Source organism: Ursus arctos, unplaced genomic scaffold (genome assembly GCF_023065955.2).
Source record: "Ursus arctos isolate Adak ecotype North America unplaced genomic scaffold, UrsArc2.0 scaffold_1, whole genome shotgun sequence".
Lineage (NCBI taxonomy): Eukaryota > Metazoa > Chordata > Mammalia > Carnivora > Ursidae > Ursus > Ursus arctos.
This window is the reverse complement of record NW_026622763.1, coordinates 87,917,926-87,933,115: the sequence shown is the minus strand read 5'-3', so window position 1 is coordinate 87,933,115 and position 15,190 is coordinate 87,917,926. Positions and strand designations below refer to the sequence as shown.

Sequence of the window (15,190 nt, the reverse complement as noted above, 5' to 3'; positions counted from 1 at the left end):
CATGTGACAGCTAAGATTTGCAAAAACTGATCTTTACCCAAAACCTACCTCACCTGAGGAGGTAAGGAAGCGTGTACAGAAAGGACTATGACGTTTCAGGTTTACAGGCAGACATGACCACCTTCCTATACGCAAAGACCGACTGAGCGAAGACAAAGAAGTGAAACGACCTTCCTCGGATGTCTACAGAGGTCAGTCACCCTTTTGACTTCAAGCTGCCCCCCCCCCCGCCCCATTTCCCACTTTTGCTAACTTAAAAGCAGCTTGAATTTCATGCGGGGGGGGGGGGGGAATGTTTCTTTGGGACGATAGTCTGCCAGGTTCTTGGTTTGCTGACTTTCCGGATAAAGTGGCTTTCTTTAACATCTTGCCTCTTGAATCATTGGCCTATTGTTCTGGGAGCAGAGGAGCTTGGGAGAAAGGGCTCCGGGCCAGCCCCCTTGCCCCCGGGACTCTGCGGGTGAGTTCCCGGCACTCGCCGGGACCTGCGTTCCACGGGCTTCCCTGGCTGTTGGGCCAAGTCTTGGACAAACTTCTGCCGCTCTGTGGACTCCAAAGTAGGGTAAGGCGCTTCGGCGTGTGCGGTCGGGACTCCCACTCCCTCCGTTTGGGCTTTTCCTTGGGGGAGGGGAAGCCGCTTCGCTTCCCTTTGTCTGCAGTACCCTGTTGGAGAGGGAATACTTGTTGGACTTTACCCGATTTGTTTGTGAACTGGTTCGTCCGCCTTTGGTTGGTTTGTTGCTACAGCTTTCAGTCAACCTTTGGACAAAACTGGTCATGTTGGATTTGTTTTATAACAAAAAGATCATTGAAAAGTAGGCCTTTAATTTGTCTCCACAAGTATTAGCGACTCAGCTTTCTGCCTCCCATTCAGTTGACTGTAAACGGGGGGTTGGGGTTTAGTTCTTAGTTTGTCTTGGAAGCTGTTTGGTCAGTCCGTGAATCTCTGACTTGGGGAGGAAGGCATGCTAACGGAGGTACTCGGAACTTCATTTTGCTATGGTTTCTTTGGCGTTCTTTCTGCGTTGTTGCCTTGGCAGGTGGGGAACACTCCTTCTGTTCCCCAAGAGGGCCCGTTAGGACATTTTTGGAACACAAGGTGCGGAAGGCTGAAAGGCAACCGGAGAAAATGACTGTTTCGCAGAAGGGAGAGATTGGAGAGGGAGAGAAAGGAGTGTTAGTCCAAATTTTGAATCTGCCTCTGGCCTTGCGGGCAGCGCTCCCGCGCCTCTGCCTCCCCCGCCCCCTGCCACTCCTGCACGCCCCCTGCCACTCCTGCACGCCCCCTGCCACTCCTGCACGCCCCCTGCCACTCCTGCACGGCCACCGCCGGCTGCTCTGGGCCCTCCCATCCTCAGTGCCTCCAAGGCCATGGGCTCCTGCTGCTCCTACCCGCACTCTAGGAAAAGAAATCCCCCCAAGCTGCTGGGCCACCTCCTTAGGAGGTTCAAACCAGAGCACCTCCCAAGGCAACACGAAGGGGCCCAGGCCCCCCCCCCCTTTACTTAAACGGCCCACTTCAGATTCCCACAGGAACCCCAGATAAAACTGACGGAGTGGAACAGGTTGATTGACTTGTTAGTGGACGCAGGTGCAACATATTTGGTAGGAGACGCTGAGCTGGCGTAACAGACTCCCCAGGTGAGGCACCTGCGGGGCTCCGCTGGGTAAGCACCTGACCTGTGATTTCAGCTCAGGTCACGAGATTGAGCTCCGCCTTGGACTCCACTCTGAGCATGAAGCCTGCTTAAGATTTTCTCTCTCCCCCTCTCTGCCTCTGCGCATGTGCGCGCGCGCTCTCTCTCTCTCTCTCTCTCTCTCTCTCTCTCTCTCTCAAAAAAAGGATAGTTTAAGAAAATAAAATAGGGGCGCCTGGGTGGCACAGCGGTTAGGCCTTCGGCTCAGGGCGTGATCCCGGCGTTATGGGATCGAGCCCCACATCAGGCTCCTCCGCTATGAGCCTTCTTCTTCCTCTCCCACTCCCCCTGCTTGTGTTCCCTCTCTCGCTGGCTGTCTCTATCTCTGTCGAATAAATAAATAAAATCTTTAAAAAAGAAAAAAGAAAACTTCTCAGGCTACGTCAGTCACCAGGGTATCTGGAAAAGCACTAATCCCTCATTCCTGCAGCCGTTGGAATGTCATTTGGGGACCTCACGCTAAAACATACCTTCCTGTATGTGGCCGAATGCCCATCCCTCTTTTGAGCCAAGATCTCCTTTGTAAATTAAATGCTCAAGTGACTTCTTCGCCAGGGCAATTGGACAGTAGGGTCCCACTGAAACTAGCCTTAAGCCTGTTCTACAGGAAAGGAGTATCTGCTTAATTGGTTTAAAGGCAAGAACTTGTAAAAACTGGGCATTCTGAAACTCAGAGAGATGAAAACTAACCCAGATGTTTTTCAAGCTAACGTGATCTGAAAAAATACTCAATATTAGAGCTAATTCAAGGTTGTTGTTTTAATCAAAGTAGACATATCTTTAAAGTTATCAGCATTACATGTAAAACTTTAATTCAGCCAAGGTTTACTGAAGGTCAGATAAGTTCATGTTATCTCTATTGCAATTTGTCAGCAAAGATGACTTAAAATGATAGCTAATTTTGTCTGTCTTGTGAAGTTATCATGGATAACCATTAAGAGCAAGTAGTTTAATAAAAAAGGTTTATAGGTAAACTTTTAAGTAGCTTGCAAAATGTTTGGTAACCTAAAACTGAAGTTTAACTAGGTTAAATGATAAATTGTGTTGAATTCGTTGGATATCTAAGTCTTTTCCAAATAAGATAAAATACTGAAACATTAATTACTAAATATAGGTTTTTCTGCTTTGGGCTTCCAATTCTAAAGATAAATTTGGGTCTGCTAGTAAACCTGTTTTATGCTTTACTGAAAGTTGTACTTTGAAAAAACATGTTTCTAGAAATTATGAAGTAGTTCATATATTGGTCAATCTAAAGAAATCTGGTGTAATAGATAGTTCACTTAGTTTTCACTGGAGACTAAGGTTTCTAAAAGTTACAGTCTGGTAAATGTAATTGAGACTGCTGGAAATAAGGAAAGTGCCTCTGTAGGGAAAGCAGGAGATGTGTAAGAGAGGTATAAGGAATGGGAATATATTTTTGTTGAGGGGAAAAGAAAGTAATTTTGTCCTTAAATGAGACCGATTGTTTAGAGAGGGAAAACTTAGGACAAAATAGAAGTGAAAAAGAAAGTTCTAGAAGGTTTGTGAAGAGGAATCTTTAGAAAAGAATTTTATGCATGGTCAGGACCAAGACTGAAATGACTGAGTTTTAAAAAAACATTGGTATAACATTGGAATTTGGGTTTTCTCTTTGTTAAAAAGACAAAGTTTTCTTGGATTGTTGTTCTGCTCTTGATAAGAAATTGTAAACAAAGGGTTTTTTTTTTTATCTGTCCAGAAAAACAAAGCTTCTATGTTTTGTCTTTGTCAGGTCTTTGATTACTTAAGAAAGTTAAATCTTCTCAATATTAGAGGAGCTAAGTTTTGCTAATAACTGTATAACCTTCTGTAGAAACTCTTATTGCCACCGTGGTTAGTTGATTACACATTCAGTTTTATAATAATTGTAATCCTATTTAGTCACATGCTTTAGAACCGTCTGAGGTTTTTAGAAACTTCCCCAAAATGCACATTCTAAATGAAGTCTTTTTGATGATTTAGGCTTGTTTATTTGGTATGTTAATTTCATGGAATCATTGCCAAACAGATGATGATAAACCTTCTTATGTTATATTGTGTGAGTAAATGCTATAACTGTCCAGAAATAGGAATATTCCTAAAGTTTTCATATGTCCCGGTGGAATGTCATCACGTGTGATTCTCATCGTTGAAATGTTGTGTGTCACAAAAAGAACCAAATTTCCTTGACAACTGCCTCATAGTGAACTCTCCTCAGATTTTTGACCACAGGCACTTTTGAGTCTTGTCATTTACGCTTTTTTTTTCACTCCGATGCTCTTGCAAGTGTGTTTTGGCTTCAAGGAGATTCATGGAAAGGACTTTTGACAATTATAGGTTTCTGATATCTTTAAAATCATAAAACTAAACTAAGAATTTCCAGAACAAATGGAAAAAGTACATTCAAACAGGATAAAAATCAGTAACATGGGACTAAATGAATTGAGAAAGATGATTATAGTTTTTATGACTCTTTTTTGAAACAGGGCTGTTTCTCTATTGTTTATTCTTCCAGATTTAAGGAAACGTTCTCTCTTAAGATATCTATGACTTACAGGAAGTGTCTGGGTAGTTAAGCGTCCGACTTTTGATTTTGGCTCAGGTCATGATCTCAGGGTCATGAGATGGAGCTTTGTGTTGGGTTCAGTGCAGAGTGTGCTTGGGATTCTCTCTCTCCCTCTCCCTCTGCTCCTCCCCCTGCTTGTGTGTGCTCTCTCTCAAATAAATAAATAAAATCTTTTTTTTTAAATGGTATCTATGAATTGCAGAAATTTGATAAAATATTCCTTTGTAAACAGTTTGAAACATTTCTCTTTTCTCCCTATGTGAACCCTCCAAATCAGACACTCTCCATGAATTTTCTTTTTTTCATGACAGTTATAGTTATTGGGATAAGTTCAATGGGAATCTGTTCTCCTTAGAACAGAACACCATTGGAGACATTGGTTGTATTACCACGGCTTTGACTGGAATGTCATATTTGAGAGAGACATGCTAGACTCAGATATGACCAGACAGCTTTAAGGAGCTAACGTTGATTTTCTGGAGCTAGTAGAGCCCCTTGGAAATGCTGGGCTGGTACCTTGCTTACAAAATTCCCAGCAGTCTTATCAGGTGAGTCAAGAATGTCACTTCCTGGCAGGTGCAGGAACTTCAGGTTATTTTGGGGACCTTGATAAGGGAGGAATTCACCCAAATCTACAAGTATTGCGGACAAATATGATAGCAAGTATTTGGCTTGGCTTTTGAACTTGAGAGGCTATTAAAAGTTCAATCTAAAATTTCTTATAAAAAGTTCTAGCAAAGCAGATTTTAAAGAACCTATATGGTCAATTGCCAGTCTGATGTGCTTATGTAAATAATTAGGCCAAGTTTGTTAAAACTGGACTTACTTTACAATTAGTCTTAATTTGGCTACATTTGATAAAAATGAGGGTGATTTTAGACAGAAAAATTATGTTTCAAAAACACACCTATGGGGCAACTGGGTGGCTCAGTTGGTTAAGCGTCTGCCTTTGGCTCAGGTTATGATCTTGAAATCCCAGGATCAAACCCCACATCAGGCTCCTTGCTCATCAGGGAGTCTGCTTCTCCTTCTGCCCCTCCCCCCACTCATGCTCGCGGGCGTTCTCTCTCTCTCCCTCTCCCTCCCTCTCTCTTTCACTCTATCTCTCAAATAAATTAAAAAAAACACATCCTTGTGGATGTTAGATTCTAGTTCTGATTAATTGTCTTTGAGTGTTTGTTGTTTGCCTATAAAACTGGCTGAATCCTGAATTCTTGTGGTTTCCTCAAATATCTGGCTATAATTCTCCAATTTAAGGTTTTCAGTTTTCTCTCATTCTCTTAACTTGAAATCATTGAGAACTACAACCACCCTCTTACCTAAAGCTCTGCAAACTGAAGCTAGACAATTTGAGGTAAACTTTAGAGAAATTGCCACGATAGCTCACATCACGATGGTCTCTGTGCCTGTTGCACTTTGGGCCACTCAAAAGGATCACCAGAGACATTTGAACTACAAACCAGAGAAATCTATCAGCTTGTCACTGCCGGTCCCCACTCCATCTGAGGATGCTTCGAGCCTGACATCAAAAAATTCTCTCATGGGCAGCACTTGGGACTCAGACACTGGATTTATAATTTGTTCCAACCATTAATCTGTTTTTCTTTTGTTTTAGAAATGCCTATGGTTACTTCTAAGACCCCAATTCCAAAAAGAGGCACTAAGGAATATTTCATAAGTCAACTTGTTTCATTCCAAAGTTGCCCCTTGTTGACCCCATCCAGCAGAAAGTAGTCTGATGATAGATGATGTCTCATTGTCCCTGATCTCACAAGATTGTGGAGTGAACCTTTGACAGTGGGGAATTGTAACAGGGAAACTTAGCATGTTTGACTCCATATCGCTCCTATTGCCCTTGCTGCTGTGACCCATAGTTTAGAAACCGCTGCTTAACCCTGCACGTAGCATGTCACAGCCAAGATTTGCAAAAAACTGCTCTTTACCTGAAACCTACCTGACCCAAGGAGAGAAGGAAGCATGTGCAGAAATACCTGCTATATTTCAGATTTACAGTAACAGCATGACCACCTTCCTGTATGCAAAGACCAACTGACCAAGAGTAAAAGAATTATACAACCTTCCTTGGATGTCTACAGATATCAGTCACCTTCTGATTCCAACCCCCTCATAATTCCCCCTTTTGCTAACATAAAAGAAGCTTGAATTTCATGCTGAGGGGAGATGTTTCTTTGGGACAATAGTCCTCCATGTCCTCAGTTTGCTGACTTTTCAAATGAAATAGCTTTCTTTACCCCAACATCTTGCCTCTTGACTTAGTCCATCAAGCAGAATGAACTTGACCTTGGTTATAATTACCCAAGGAAATGAAAACATGTCAACATATAAAGACTTGTATGTGGATGTTCATAATATTTGTTTACAATAGCTGACACCTGGAAACAACCCAAATGTTCATCAAATCTTGAATGAATTAAACCAGTTGTGGTATGTCCATACGATAGAATCTACTCATCAACAAAAAGGAATGAACTAGTGACACGTACCTAATACATTAATCTCAAAATCATTATGAATGAAAGAAAATAGTCCTAAAAGACTGCTTACCATATGATTCTGTCTATATGAAATTCTAGAAAAAAGAAACTATAGTGATGGAAAATAGAGGAGTGATTGCTTGTGAGTAGGGGAAGTTGATTACAAATGGCCCTAAGGGACGTTTTTAGGATAATACAAATATTTTATTTCAGATTATTGTGGTTATATTATTGTATAGCTTGTCAAAACTTATTGAATTGTACACTTAAAATCAGTGATCTTTATTGTATATAAACTATACATCAGTAAAGCTGATAAAAAAATCCTCCACATGATAAAAGAATTATAGGATGCTATTGTGAACATGAAAGAGGAGACCTAACATGAGTTTAAGGAGTGGCCTCCCTAGGGAAGTGACATTTAGGATATTTAGGTTGAGACTAAAGGATAAATAAGAATTCACTAAATGAAAATAATAAAATATTTCCCATTTGGAAGAAAAGAATATGCTAAGTATTTTGCTGGAGGAAGTTTTAACTAGGGGAGTTGGTGAAGAGGAGAGTGTTATGGGTTATCTTGTGTTTTCCCCAAAGATGCATATGTGGAAGTCTCAATCCCCAGTTTTTCAGAATGTGAAGATATTTGGAGATATGGTCTTTAAAGAGGTAATAAGTTTAAATGAGGTCATATGGGTAGTCCCTCATCCGTGTGACTGTCGTTAGAGATAGCATGTTCCAAGAGGTGATTCAGTTAGAGGACAGGAAGGTGCAGCCCACATCCAATATGACTGTTGTTCTTATAAGAGGAGAGCCACCAGGGATGCCTGAACAGAGAAAAGGCCATGCAGGACACCGCAAGGAGGCCATCTGCAAGCCAAGGAGTGAGGCCTTGGGAGGAACCTAGCCTTTATCTCACAGTTCAAGCCGTCAGAACTGTGAGAAAACAAATTTCTATTGTTTAAACCACCTAATCTGTGGTATTTTGTGATGGTGGCCCTAGCACACTAATACAGAGAATATGAACTTCAGAGATTGACATGAAGCGATCCAGGAGGGAGGAGAGGTGTGGGACTCTGAAGAAAAACGTAGATAACAGAAGTGAAACAGACATGACGTTAGAATATCTTTATTATTTTATATTGTCAGGAACATTGAGGTAAAATTTATGTTAAATAAAATTCAACATATTTAAGTGTATAATTTAGGTGTCATGGGGGAATATATTAAACCATGTAAGCAAGACCACACACAAAGTGAAAAAAAGATCTTTGATATAGGTCAAATTAAATTGGACCATTAATGATCTTTTCTTGAGTTAGGATATAATGACAAAGTTATTTATCTCAGAGACAAGGCAATTGCTCTACTGAATAAGTAGAAGATATTTAAATGGGGAGGGTAGAGGAATGGACTACCATTTTTTGAAAGTCTACTGTCCTAGTTATTATGTGTCTGACATAATCCTTGCCATAACTCTTTGAGGAAGGTGGCTCATCCAAGACTAAGTCACTCACCAGAACATTCTTACAAAAGTAACTGCTAGAAACAAGCTTGACCCCAAGTCTGTCTGAATCTTTGCCCTCCACCACGGCCAACACAAGTCCTGTTCAGTGCCCATGAAAGAGTCATAAGCAAATAAACAAAAAAACAAAAAAAACAAAAAACCTTACCATTGGACAGTAAGAGAAAACTGTCAAGTTGAGAAAGCACAAGAAATGGATTTACAGAAGATGGCTGTAGACTGTCTCTCCTCGAGAATCTTCGAAAAACATAACTGATAATTCTGATGAATTTGGGAATTAGTCACTGAGAAATGCAGTTTGACATTCATTAATTTTAGTCATTTACATACTCGCTCACTAAACAGGAATTGAACATTTACTATTTGCTAGGCACTAGTGAAACCAAGCTGCAGAACAGGTTCATTGACTTCAAAGAACTTGCAGTGTAGGCGCAAGGAGAAACAAAGCATGGTAACATCGAGAGCATTGTGTGACAGGTGCCACGAGGAAGGTGCTCTGCGGCAGGTTGGAGGAGCATCTTGCCAAGACTGAAGGTGAGACAGGTAAAGGTCAAGAAGTGAAATACAAACAGTTGAGTTGATTCTGTGCAACATTTCTCCTTATGCATGGACAAGCGATAAAATACAAATTGTGTAATTTTGATAATTCTATGTTTGAGTTCACTCTTATTTTTACATTTAAAGCTGTCATAGCAGTATAGAAATGTGAACAGTAAAATTTCTTCTAATAATTTTGTGATTTAGGCTTTTCTTTATTTAGAAAATTAAATAGCAGGGGCACCTGGCCGGCTCAGCCAGCAGAACATGTGACTCTTGATCTTGGGGCTATGAGGTCGAGCGCTGCATTGGGTGTAGAGATTACTTAAAAATAAAATCTTAAAAAAAATAATAGCAAATAAAAACACCTTGAAAGGTTGAAAGACACAGAATAAAGGAAAAAATTTTATATTTCATTACATCTAATGGCACTACTGTCCCTGCTTTTTGAATTAGGGGTTTTACATTTTCATTTTGTAATGGATCCCACAAATACCATGGTATTTCATTAACATACAGCACAGGTTGGCAACATTTTTCTTAAAGAGCCAAATAGTAAGTATCTTAGGCTTTTAAGGGTATATAGTATGTCTCAACTACTCGTTTCTGCCTTCGTAGCCCAAAGCAGTCATAGACAATATATTTATGAATGGGTGCAGTTATGTTCCAGTAAAACTGTATTTACACTTGGCCAGGCCAGCAGCCACACTTTACCAGCCCTTAGCCTAGATCCGTGTTTTCGAGCTTGCTGCACATTAGAATTAACTGGAGACCCTGCCTGGGTGACTCAGTCAGTTAAGCGTCTGACTCTTGATTTTGGCTCTGGTCATGATCTCAGGGTTATGAGATTGAGCCCTGTGTGGGGCTCTGCACTGGGCATGGAACCTGCTTAAGATTCTCTCTCTCGGGGCGCCTGGGTGGCACAGCGGTTAGGCGTCTGCCTTAGGCTCAGGGCGTGATCCCAGCGTTATGCGATCGAGCCCCACATCAGGCTCCTCCGCTGTGAGCCTGCTTCTTCCTCTCCCACTCCCCCTGCTTGTGTTCCCTCTCTCACTGGCTGTCTCTATCTCTGTCGAATAAATAAATAAAATCTTTAAAAAAAAAAAAAAGATTCTCTCTCTCTCCCCCTCAATCTGTCCACCCCCACCGCCCCCCAACCTGGCTTATGCATCCCCATGCTTGCTCGCTCTCTCTCAAAAAAAAAAATTAACTGGGGAAGTTTTAAATACATCAATATCTGGGACCTACTTCCTGAACTCCTGACAATCATTGTCAGGTGAAGGTCACACTACAGGGGCATCTGGGTGGCTCAGATGGTTCAGTGTCTGCCTTCGGCTCAGGTCATGATCTCCAGGTCCTGGGATCAAGCCCCACGTCAGGCTCCCAGCTCAGTGGGGAGTCTACTTTTCCCTTTTTCTCTGACTGTCCCCTTGCTTGTGCTCTCTCTCTCTCTCAAATGAATAAATAAAAAAAATCTGTAAAAAAATATGAATCGTTGAACACTACATCAAAAGCTAATGATGTATTATATGTTGGTTAACTGAACATAATTTAAAAAATAAAAACAAAAAACGGGGAGAAAAAAAAAGGTCTCACTACAATTCTCCAGTGATGCCAGGATACGATGCCTTGCCTTTCTACCATGACCAATGTTGGGTATTTCTTAAGAAGAAGAAGTTAAAGTCTAGACAGTTTCTTTCTTCTTTTTTTTTTTATTTTTTATTTTTATGTGTTTTTAATACCCCTATCTGCCCTTTCTCAGGAAAGATTTATGACAGCATGTTTTGTTTAGACTCTCAGTGGCCTAAAGGCTCTGGATGCTAACAAGATAATTTGGCAATAAACTTAGATTGATGCAATTAAATCATGACCTGTAACTAACTGTGCCTTAATTTGACGTAATTGGAATTCATTTTTAAAGAAATATAGTGTCAAGAGTAAAGTATATTTAGTCACCTGGCCAAAGTTTTAGAAAAATGGAATTGATAGCTATTATCTAAGTTCTACGGATGTATTACAGAGGGGAAAAGGATCAATTATTTTCAGTTTGAAGTCTGTTGTCTTTCAAATGGGATTCTAATGCACCACTTTTGATTATTGTCCATCTTAACTCTGGAAAGAGCTATACGATCCAAAAATTACTTAGCATCAAAATATGTTACACCATAAATAAAATCATTTCTGGTGTAACTCCAGAAATACATTAATATATGCACCTACATCCTGTAAAGATTTAGGTCTAAATTAAAGATGAGGTATATTTCAAGTATTAAATAAATCTGATGAGAAAGGAGGGGCGCCTGGCTTAATCAGTTAAGCATCTGCCTTTAGCTCAGGTCATGATCCCAGGGTCCTGGGATCCAGCCCTGCGTTAGGCTCCCTGCTCAGCAGGAAGAACTGCTTCTCCCTTTCCCTCTGCCCTTCCTCCCTCCAACCCCTCCCCCCTGCTTTGTGTTCTCGCACTCTCTCTCTCTCTCTCTAATAAATAAAAAAAAATTTTTTTGCATCTTTAAAATAAATAAATAAATAAATAAATCGGATGAAAAAAGGAATAGATATAAAACAGTAACAACTCATTGTTATGGTTCTCCATAACTTAGTTTTCCTGATAGAAGAAGCTGACGCCTTGTAGGGCACCATCATTTTTAAATCAATTTTGAGATAATTCTTTGAAGTCTCTTACACAATTTTCTACTCTCTAGAGTAGAAGTGAATATTTTTGATGACTCAGGACAATTATTATGGGTTTGGGTTACCATATTCGGCTAGGACACACTACATCTTTTGAAACCTTACGAAAATGAGTAAAAGTGAGGATTCTGGGGCAAGATCAGGTTTGATCAGGTTTGAAACTTAGTCCTCCCACTTACCCAACCATACAACCCGGACTACAGATCTTCCCCAATTTCCGTTGGGGTTCCATCCTGATAAACCATGATAAATTGAAAATGCCATAAGTCAAAGTGCATTTAAAACACTTAACGTACAGAACATCATAGCTTAGCCTAGCCTACCTTCAATGTGTTCAGAAGACTATATTAGCCTACAGTTGGACAAAATTATCTCATGCAAAGCCTGTTTGATAATATAGTGCTGAATATCTCATGTAATTTATTGAATACTGTGCTGAAAGTGGAAACCAAACTAGCTGCGTGGGTACATAGAGTTGCAAGTGTATCGGTTGTTTACCCTATGAGCTGCGGCTCAAGGCTGCTGCCCGGCATCACAAAAGAGGATCGTGCTGCTTATCACTAGTCCAAGAAAAGATCCCAATTCAAAATTTGAAGCACAGCTTTTACTGAATGCATACAGCCTTTACAGTACCATACAGTTGGAAAATTGTAAGTCCAACCGTCATAAATGAGAGACCATCTGTAGTTACTTACACGCTAGTGCCTTAGTGTCCTCATCCACAAAAGGAAAATAATAATAGCACCACTTGACCAAGTTGTTGTGAGGAGGAAAGGAGTTCATACATGTAAAGGGCTTAGAAGAGTGGCTGACACGTAGGAAGGACCCAATAAATGTGAGTTAGTCTTCTCATTCTTGGGGTGTTTGTTAACAAAATAAGTCCATACTCTTTTTGATTTTGCATTTGTTTTATAGACATTTATTTTATTTTGGCCCCTTTATTTTGGGGGTGTGGAGCTCATATCTAGCGCATCAAGAGGGCGGGGCCAGCGGCCAAGCATTTAGAGCAGGAGGGGGCAGGTAGGGAGACAAATATCATCTACACCATCTGGCCCTGGACCTGCCGCTAGAGAGGGATGAGTGCACTCGGACAGTAGACAGTGCTGACAAGACAGAGTGGCAAACAGAGCATCAAGATTTGGTCCTCCTCTCCATTCTTTTTTTTTTTTTTTTAAGATTTTATTTATTTATTCGACAGAGATTGAGACAGCCAGTGAGAGAGGGAACACAAGCAGGGGGGAGTGGGAGAGGAAGAAGCAGGCTCATAGCGGAGGAGCCTGATGTGGGGCTCGATCCCATAACACCAGGATCACGCCCTGAGCCGAAGGCAGACGCTTAATGACTGCGCCACCCAGGTGCCCCCCTCCTCTCCATTCTTCAGCTGTGGCCTGTACAGGCAGCAACAGAGTTTCACAGTGAAGCATCAGGGCATCCTAACATGAGGAAGACTTGACTCTGGGCTTGGACTGGGAATGCTTAGTAGCCCAGCTGACAGGATGTTGGCATTGGAAGTGGTCTTCAGAGGGCAAAAGTCCTACCCACTAAACAGGGACGCATGGACTGTGCGTAGCTCTAGGAGGGCAGGACCCCCAATCCAGGAGGGATTTGGAGATCACATATCAACAGAACACCCTGAAAACCAGGGTCTAGACTAAAGCCCAGGAGGAGAATTAGAAGTGTGGGGCTCAGGAAGGAGGGGGTCCCAGTTATTAGAACAGAGACAAAACTGCAGGATCAGTTCCGCAACAAAGATAACTCAATGCTGAGCCTCAGAAAGTCGTATTCAGGAGTTTAAGTTTCTATTGACCTTGGGAAGTGGGAATGAAGGTGAGTCTGTAGGGAAAGACCAGCTGGCCCCAGGTAAGGAAGAAAGTGTGGAAAAGGGGAGAAAGATGCCAGGGTTTGGAAGCTATTCGGGCTTAACAGCTGACTTATCTCTTGTTGTCAGTGAATTTACCTCTAGCGGCATTTCCCATCCCCGCCCCCACCAATCTACCAGCACTTAGAAGGTGTTATCAGCTAAAATACCACAAACTGCATTTATTCTGATTGCATGTGAAGTAACAGTGAGCTCTCTGAGTCAAGCCTGGAATGGCCCTCTTATGAATAAGTAAATACACTTTAACATCTAGACTTGGGTTGCTCTGAAATCTTTTTCCGTTTTCTTCAGCATTACATCATATGTTGAGATAACGAGTTAAGTGTCATCAAAATACATGAGATGTTGACATTATTTCAGCCGACTTACTGCTTTCTATTCAACAATCTCACAAAAACCCACTCCGCCTCGCTCCCTTCGCCTTCGCAATGGCAGCGTTCTGTCTTTGTTGAGGAGCAATCCAAGGGTGTGACCCGGCGGTCTCCGCTGGAGTGGGTCCCCCTGAAGAGTCCCCTGTGTTGAACAGGATCATCCCCGTTGGGATCCAGCTCCGCCATGGAGTTTCCCATCTGCGGCGCTAATGACCGCTGAGATCTGTGTCGTGGCGCAGCCAGTCAGCTCAGACAGCCGCGGTGGCAGGTCGAATATGTTCACAGAGTCTTTGCCGCTTCTCCCATTGAGGGGAATAGTCTAATTCCTCAGCTCTCAAGTCTGTGCTGGTCCTAGAGATTTATCCATGCAAGGGATGTTGTAGAAGTGACATTTAAAAATTTCCAAGGTGAGGACATAAGAAGCATCACATTCACGTTCAAGTGCTCAGCGGGTGTATAAAGACTGCGACGTCCCTGAGGCCGCCTAGCTAGAGAAACTTCCTGGGAAGGCCAGGTGGAGAGACCCTGACACTGCACGGGGAGAGGGACCTACGTGGGCGGCTGCCCCAGCCCTCAGCCCCATGCATATCCCCACGGAGATCCTGCCGCAACTGGCAGATGTGCAAGTAAAATAATATGGTTACTTCATGGCTTAAGTTTTGAAGGGGCTTGTTGCATAGCCCTCGGTAATCAGAACTACCCCTTCCCTGGCACCAGAGATTCGTGGAACAGGGAAGCCTCCTTTCCTTTTATTAACTCATCACCTTAATCTCTTAAAGACTAAGACACTGGATGGTTAGCCAAATGCAAATTTCTTTGCTAAAAGACTAACACAGTCTCAGAAGAGAAGTATAATATGGATGACGAAAGAGGATACCTGAGTACTAAAAGGGAACACACCCAAGCATTGTATCCTGCCGAGGAGTTCCCCTCATGGGTTTCTCCACACCTCATTTAGCTCCCATGGCCCCAGGGAGCATCCCCTCCTGCACACACCTCCAGTTGCCAGGCACCAGCCTGAATGCCTACTCACCTCCTCCTGATCCCATTCCCCGCCTCCCCTGAAAGAAACACCCTCCAGCTGATGCTTGAAATGCAGTAGCAGCCCCAGCATTCTGCAAAATAATCAGCAACGCAGGTGGATACCCACGTCTCAAGGACAGAAGAGGGAGAAGTGGCTCTGATCTGTTGGTCATGCTGAAGCTGGAGCCTCCTTGTCGCATTTCCCCCAGTATTTTTATCAGTCTGTGCTGCGGAGGAGCAAGGATCATGAATTGATGCGTTCGGACTGCAAGCAGGTAATATGAATGAGTGAAGTGGGCGTGATGCAAATGGACAAAAATGGAGATTATAGGGGCACTTGGCGGGCTCAGTCAGTGGAGTGTGGGACTCTCAATCTCGGGGTTGTGAATTCCAGCCCCGTGTTGGGTGTAGA

The 15,190-nt window shown here is 42.3% G+C and overlaps 1 protein-coding gene across 1 annotated transcript in view; it reads left to right on the top strand.

Annotated features, from left to right (window-relative positions):
* The first annotated feature begins 443 nt into the window (after positions 1-443).
* The window catches only part of BARD1 (BRCA1 associated RING domain 1), a 148,466-nt gene continuing 133,719 nt past the window's right edge, over positions 444-15,190 (top strand). Inside the window, exon 1 of the mRNA XM_048213948.2 lies at positions 444-562. The gene's annotated coding sequence lies outside the window, so the exon portion shown is untranslated. The remainder of the gene's footprint in view (positions 563-15,190) is intronic.